The sequence below is a fragment of the Spea bombifrons genome, chromosome 2 (genome assembly GCF_027358695.1).
Source record: "Spea bombifrons isolate aSpeBom1 chromosome 2, aSpeBom1.2.pri, whole genome shotgun sequence".
Taxonomy (NCBI): Eukaryota; Metazoa; Chordata; class Amphibia; order Anura; family Pelobatidae; genus Spea; species Spea bombifrons.
Window position 1 is genome coordinate 71,658,124 of NC_071088.1, and position 7,500 is coordinate 71,665,623.

The 7,500-nt window shown below is 45.1% G+C and overlaps 2 non-coding genes across 2 annotated transcripts; both read right to left on the reverse strand.

Moving 5' to 3' along the window:
• Window positions 1-4,306: 4,306 nt before the first annotated feature.
• On the reverse strand, window positions 4,307-4,388 carry TRNAS-AGA (transfer RNA serine (anticodon AGA)). Its single transcript has one exon. It is a non-coding gene; the product is annotated as a tRNA-Ser (tRNA).
• Window positions 4,389-5,400: 1,012 nt separating this feature from the next.
• Window positions 5,401-5,482, reverse strand: TRNAS-UGA (transfer RNA serine (anticodon UGA)). Its single transcript has one exon. It is a non-coding gene; the product is annotated as a tRNA-Ser (tRNA).
• Window positions 5,483-7,500: the final 2,018 nt, after the last annotated feature.

Genomic DNA, 7,500 nt, shown 5'->3' on the forward strand with positions numbered 1-7,500 from the left:
TTGTGCATTCTAGAAAGTTTGATTTCCGCTCATTTACAGCTATCTGTTGCGAACATTTGTAGTAAAAGATGGATTTCAGAGAAATTAGAACATGAACATGTTAAGGATTTCAAGCTGGATTATTGAAATTGGCTGAAGAATTAGCTTTTGCAAGTCAATATGGACTGTGTCCATGGAGAGTGCTAAAATGACAGAACCTTTGTTGTTGTTACGGTGGTCAGCAGAGCTGTATGGCTGAATCGGCCAACAATGCCAGCTACTGCTTGTTGAACTGTTGAAAAGGCGCGCCGTGGACAGTAGGAGTTCTCCTTGGACTATGCCACATTCAGCTCAACACGCACGGCCGGTTAGCTCAGTTGGTTAGAGCGTGGTGCTAATAACGCCAAGGTCGCGGGTTTGATCCCCGTACGGGCCAGTCGCTTATCTTTATTAGCACAGCCTGAAATCTTAACGTGTTCATAAGCTGTTCCAGCATACAAACCTTGCCTCACAAAAGTTTTGTATGTGGCTAAGGTAAGTCAATGATGAAGGTTTTAGAACTTTTGAGAACAGACGCAGTAAGACAGTCATTGTTATAGTGCAGGGGCCTCCAACATGCGGGCCAAATGCGGCCCGCGAGACCTCGAGGTGCGGCCCGCGTAAGATCGGCAGCCAGGGCAACCGATCTTACGCGAGCCGCACCTCAAGCCCTGCTACTTACTTGTGGGAGGATCTTCTGGACTGCACACAGAGGAAGCGGAGTTCACGTGACATCCTACTTCCTCTGTGCTTTAGCAGAGAAGGCAGAGGGAGGCCGCGCCCCCTGCTGAAGTCTGTAAGCGGCATCGAGGAGCTGCAGTCCAGGTAAGGGGGTGGGGAGGGTGTTTGAATGAGTGTGTGTGATTGAGGGAATGAATCTGTGAATGAATGATTATATGAATAAATGTGTGTGTGTGTGATAGCATGGATGTGTAAGTGCTGGAACCTAGGCATGATGGGACTGTGATTGCTGTTAGCAATCACACTCCTATCATTCCAAGTCAGCCAGTACATGCTGAAACCTGGCCAGCTGCCCCCCTTGTGTATTGATGCTGCCAGCAGTATGGGGTCTGCACTTACAGCCACCCTGTACCAGCATGTACTGGCTGACTTGGCATGATAGGAGTGTGATTGCTAACAGCAATCACACTCCCATAATGCCTAGGTTCCAGTATTTACTGGATGGATGTGTAAGTGCTGGAACCTAGGCATGATGGGACTGTGATTGCTGTTAACAATCACACTCCTATCATGCCAAGTCAGCCAGTACATGCTGAAACATAGCTAGCTGCCCCCCTTGTGTAGTGATGCTGCCAGCAGTATGGGGTATGCACATCACTTACAGCCACCCTGTACCAGCATGTACTGGCTGACTTGGCATGATAGGAGTGTGATTGCTAACAGACTTTATTTTAATCTGCATATTTTATTAAAGGCCATATTTTTTGTCACAGTGAAAAATGAGTGCGGCCCGCGCACGTATACAATTCTGATGAAGTGGCCCACTGCAGAAAAAACTTGGACACCCCTGTTATAGTGGTTAGAATCCCCGCCTCTCATGCAATAGAGACAGTGGTTCAAATTCCCAATGGGGAGGCCTTACTTTACTATTTATGATTGTTCTGCTGGGTTTACACCTTTACAAATTAAACCCTCATGCCAATTGCAAGAGTAAACCCCTTACTCTGCGCTGTCCACCTCTGAATCCGTTGAGGGGTGCTAGCATTACATAAGTCTCAATAAATCGTAAAGGATGCATTTACTTTAATGTGCAATAAAGGGAGGCCTGACTTTACTAGTTTTGATTGTTCTGTTGGATTTACACCTTTACTTTAGTGTGCGATAAAGTCATTATGTTGGCTGGCAAGGAGAATGCTGCTCTCATAATACCCGGTTTAGTACTGCGTAAGCATACATTTTAGAACTTTTAGATATACTAACTCTTGGATATATTCTACTCAGTGCCAAAGTATATATATATATATATACACAGTTAACAATCCTCCAAACATTCAAAGCACTAATTGTACTATAGATCTGGAAATGCACCATTGTAGGCAGGTTTAATAGCCGTGACATAGAGATTATGACTTACCGTGTGCTGGACGTCCAGTGGCATGAGCCAGGCTAGTCTACGCAAGGGGATGGAAATGTCTGAGCGCTCAATCCCTATCCATTGCTTTTGCGGTAGGTTAAGGAAATATTCCAAGCCTCTAAGCAGGTGGCAGGCTCCTGAATAGGTGCGCGAGTAGAAATAAGGCTGCTTTGGATTTGGGAAGTATTAGGGTGTGAAATTTGATCTGGGATTTTCTTTTGTCCCAGATAAATCATAACAATACATATATATCTATATATATATATATATATATATAGATATAAAGAAAGTTAATTCTTCCTTTCCACTAGATGGAGAGGCTGGCCCAAGACTGCAGGTCTTCTTGCAGTGTAGCCAATATTGGAAGGAAGTTAAGCTGATGACACTTCACACAGACAGGTGAAGTGAATAACACTGATCAACTTATTATCACGGCACCTGTCAGTGGGTGGGATATATTAGGTAGCAAGTGAACAATTTGTCCTCAAAGCTGATGTGTTAGAAGCAGGAAGAATGGGCAAACGTAAGGATCTGAGCAACATTGACAAGAGCCAGGTTGTGATGGCTAGACGACTGGGTGAGAGCATCTCCAAAACTGCAGCTCTTGCCGGGTGTTCCCAGTCTGCAGTGGCCAGTGCCTATCAAAAGTGGTCCAAGGAAGGAAAAGCGGTGAACCGGCGAAAGGGTCATGGGTGGACAGGGCACATTGATGCACATGGGGGTTAAGGCTGGCCAGTGTGGTCAAATCCAACGGACTAGCTACTGTAGCTCAATTTGCTGAAAGAAAGTTAATGCTGGTTCTGATAGAAAGGTGTCAGAACACACAGTGCATGGCAGGTTGTTCTGTGTAGGGCTGCAGTTCAGTCAGGGTGCCCATGCTGACCCCTGTCCACTGCCAAAAGCTCCTACAATGGGCACATGAGCATAAGAACTGGACCGTGGAGCAATGCAAGAAGGTAGCCTAGTCTGATGAATCACATTTTCTTTTACATCACGTGGATGGCCAGGTGCATGTGCGTTGCTTACCTGGACAACCCATGGCACCAGAATGCCCTATGTGAAGAAGGCAAGCCGGTGGAGACAGTGTGATGCTTTGGACAATGTTCTGCTGGGAAACCTCGGGGCCTGCCAGTCATGTAGATGTTACTTTGACATGTACCACCTACCTGGGCATTTTTGCAGACCATGTACACCCTTTCATGGACACTATATTTCCTGATGGCATTGGGCTCTTTCAGGAGAATAATGCGCCCCGCCACAAAGTAAAAAGGGATCTGGCCTGGTTTGAGGAACACAACAACGAGTTCAATGTGTTGACTCGGCCTCCAAATTCCCCAGATTTCAATCCAATCGAGCATCTGTGGGATGTGCTGGACAAACAAGTCTGATCCATGGAGGCCCCACCTCGCAACTTACAGGACTTAAAGGATTTGCTGTAAACGTCTTGGTGCCAGATACCACAGCACACCATCAGAGGTCTAGTAGCGTCCATGCCTCGATGGGGCAGGGCTGTTTTGGTGGCAAAAGGGGGACCTACACAATAATAGGCAGGTGGTCATAATGTTATGGCTATTTGGTTTATGTGTCTCATGTGAGCACCAAGTGTGTGTGAAGAAGCCCGCCATCATGCCAGATCTATAGTAAACATACAGTAAGTCGCCTCAGCATCGAATGAATTTTCTTCCAATCCTAGTAGCTCTCCTTTTATTCCACTCTGTCTCATAAAAGCTCATAAACAGTACCATTACAGCTCTCACACCGCAAAGTAAAAGAAAATTGGAGAATATGTTCTAATCAGTGTGTTCAGCTAGTACTATGTCACATAAAAAACAAAGTGACTAGACTGTAGCAAGGTGGGCAAGGTTAAGTGACCGAATGGTGCTATCACGAGCCTTGCTGCCTGGGACAAATACAGTTTGCTCAATATAGTTGTGTGTGGATGGATGCGTAATGCACACCAATGCCAATCCTCGTTAGTATAGTGGTAAGTATCCCCGCCTGTCACGCGGGAGACCGGGGTTCGATTCCCCGACGGGGAGGCATTGTACTTTTTTTTTTGTTGCTCAAGTTTACTTCATATTGTAACAGACCAATTTGTAAAAACAAAATGCAGAAATCTCGGTTCTCGTATTTTGAAAACTGAGATATTTGGCGTTACCGGTAAAAAAAAGAAAAAAAGTGCTACAAAAGGGTCGTAGTCGGCAGGATTCGAACCTGCGCGGGGAGACCCCAATGGATTTCTAGTCCATCGCCTTAACCACTCGGCCACGACTACTCACAGAATTAGGTTTACACATGTGCGTGTGTGAGCAGTTGTAGCATACAATCCTTCTCCCACACACTCTTTATATCTGTCTAACGAAAGTCACTGATACCGTTTTTAGGGCTTATGGAGCATGTGCTCGCAGCTAGTCCTCGTTAATATAGTGGTGAGGGACCCTTGCCCATCATGTGAGCGATAGCAGTGTTTGACTCCTGGTGCTCGATTCCCACGCTTGATTTTCATCGCTATTTGCTTTGGAAATAAAATGGTTTTGAATGTCTTAAAAGCTTGTGGTTGAGATTTTGTTTAACATCACATATGCTTCTTAGTGTCTTGTATTTGGTGGGCAACGTGTGTTCCTTGCATGCCTGGTGGGATACACTTATTAACGTTTTTTCCGCGTAGTAGGAATGTAATTGGTCTGTTACCCGACCACAAATCTATGGCCATTGGTGGGTATTCAGCATTTGACATTCTGACGAAAAACTGAATAAAATCCATGAACCAGTAGCCTCACCATCCAATTAATTTTCTTCCAATCCTAGTAGTTAATTATTATGGCGTTCTTCTTTCATTCCACTCTGTCTCGTAAAAGCTAATAAATGGTACCATTACAGCTCTCATACAGTAAAGGAAAGCAAATTTGAGAAAATCTTCCAATCAGTGTGTCCATGTACAATTCAGCTAGTACTATGTCATATAAATAACACAGTGGCTGGACAACATTATACAATGCTAGTCCTGGTTAGTATAGTGGCAGGAATCCCCGCCGGGTGGCTATGTTTCTATATTTTGCTATTTATTTTGCTTATATTTGAATTACACAATACTGGTGTCAATCTGACTGTTATATACGCACAAGAAGAAGGTTTGCTAGAAGTTGATCTAAGAATAGGACAACAACGTATCCGGGATCAGATATTGCTTCAACGCTTTTGTAGTCAATTTTACAAAACGCTAAACAACCTAGTCACAACATGTTATAATAATGCCGGTATAGGCTCCTTCTAAGAGTGAAAATCTCCGTAGTCGGCAGGATTCGAACCTGCGCGGGGAAACCCCAATGGATTTCAAGTCCATCGCCTTAACCACTCGGCCACGACTACACGCTAACATGCAGTGGGAAGAAGCCTTTGTGTTCCAATAATTTTACTTTCGCGCTGAACATGCAGAGATTAAAAATTTACCGTTACTATGTTGCTCAATTTCTTTTCATCAAATTCAAAAGCATTTCAATGAACTTGCAGCATCCAAACGTTAATTCTGTTTTGTACTACTTTACATATTGTGCATTCTAGAAAGTTTGATTTCCGCTCATTTACAGCTATCTGTTGCGAACATTTGTAGTAAAAGATGGATTTCAGAGAAATTAGAACATGAACATGTTAAGGATTTCAAGCTGGATTATTGAAATTGGCTGAAGAATTAGCTTTTGCAAGTCAATATGGACTGTGTCCATGGAGAGTGCTAAAATGACAGAACCTTTGTTGTTGTTACGGTGGTCAGCAGAGCTGTATGGCTGAATCGGCCAACAATGCCAGCTACTGCTTGTTGAACTGTTGAAAAGGCGCGCCGTGGACAGTAGGAGTTCTCCTTGGACTATGCCACATTCAGCTCGACACGCACGGCCGGTTAGCTCAGTTGGTTAGAGCGTGGTGCTAATAACGCCAAGGTCGCGGGTTCGATCCCCGTACGGGCCAGTCGCTAATCTTTATTAGCACAGCCTGAAATCTTAACGTGTTCATAAGCTGTTCCAGCATACAAACCTTGCCTCACAAAAGTTTTGTATGTGGCTAAGGTAAGTCAATGATGAAGGTTTTAGAACTTTTGAGAACAGACGCAGTAAGACAGTCATTGTTATAGTGCAGGGGCCTCCAACATGCGGGCCAAATGCGGCCCGCGAGACCTCGAGGTGCGGCCCGCGTAAGATCGGCAGCCAGGGCAACCGATCTTACGCGAGCCGCACCTCAAGCCCTGCTACTTACTTGTGGGAGGATCTTCTGGACTGCACACAGAGGAAGCGGAGTTCACGTGACATCCTACTTCCTCTGTGCTTTAGCAGAGAAGGCAGAGGGAGGCCGCGCCCCCTGCTGAAGTCTGTAAGCGGCATCGAGGAGCTGCAGTCCAGGTAAGGGGGTGGGGAGGGTGTTTGAATGAGTGTGTGTGATTGAGGGAATGAATCTGTGAATGAATGATTATATGAATAAATGTGTGTGTGTGTGATAGCATGGATGTGTAAGTGCTGGAACCTAGGCATGATGGGACTGTGATTGCTGTTAGCAATCACACTCCTATCATGCCAAGTCAGCCAGTACATGCTGAAACCTGGCCAGCTGCCCCCCTTGTGTATTGATGCTGCCAGCAGTATGGGGTCTGCACTTACAGCCACCCTGTACCAGCATGTACTGGCTGACTTGGCATGATAGGAGTGTGATTGCTAACAGCAATCACACTCCCATAATGCCTAGGTTCCAGTATTTACTGGATGGATGTGTAAGTGCTGGAACCTAGGCATGATGGGACTGTGATTGCTGTTAACAATCACACTCCTATCATGCCAAGTCAGCCAGTACATGCTGAAACATAGCTAGCTGCCCCCCTTGTGTAGTGATGCTGCCAGCAGTATGGGGTATGCACATCACTTACAGCCACCCTGTACCAGCATGTACTGGCTGACTTGGCATGATAGGAGTGTGATTGCTAACAGACTTTATTTTAATCTGCATATTTTATTAAAGGCCATATTTTTTGTCACAGTGAAAAATGAGTGCGGCCCGCGCACGTATACAATTCTGATGAAGTGGCCCACTGCAGAAAAAACTTGGACACCCCTGTTATAGTGGTTAGAATCCCCGCCTCTCATGCAATAGAGACAGTGGTTCAAATTCCCAATGGGGAGGCCTTACTTTACTATTTATGATTGTTCTGCTGGGTTTACACCTTTACAAATTAAACCCTCATGCCAATTGCAAGAGTAAACCCCTTACTCTGCGCTGTCCACCTCTGAATCCGTTGAGGGGTGCTAGCATTACATAAGTCTCAATAAATCGTAAAGGATGCATTTACTTTAATGTGCAATAAAGGGAGGCCTGACTTTACTAGTTTTGATTGTTCTGTTGGATTT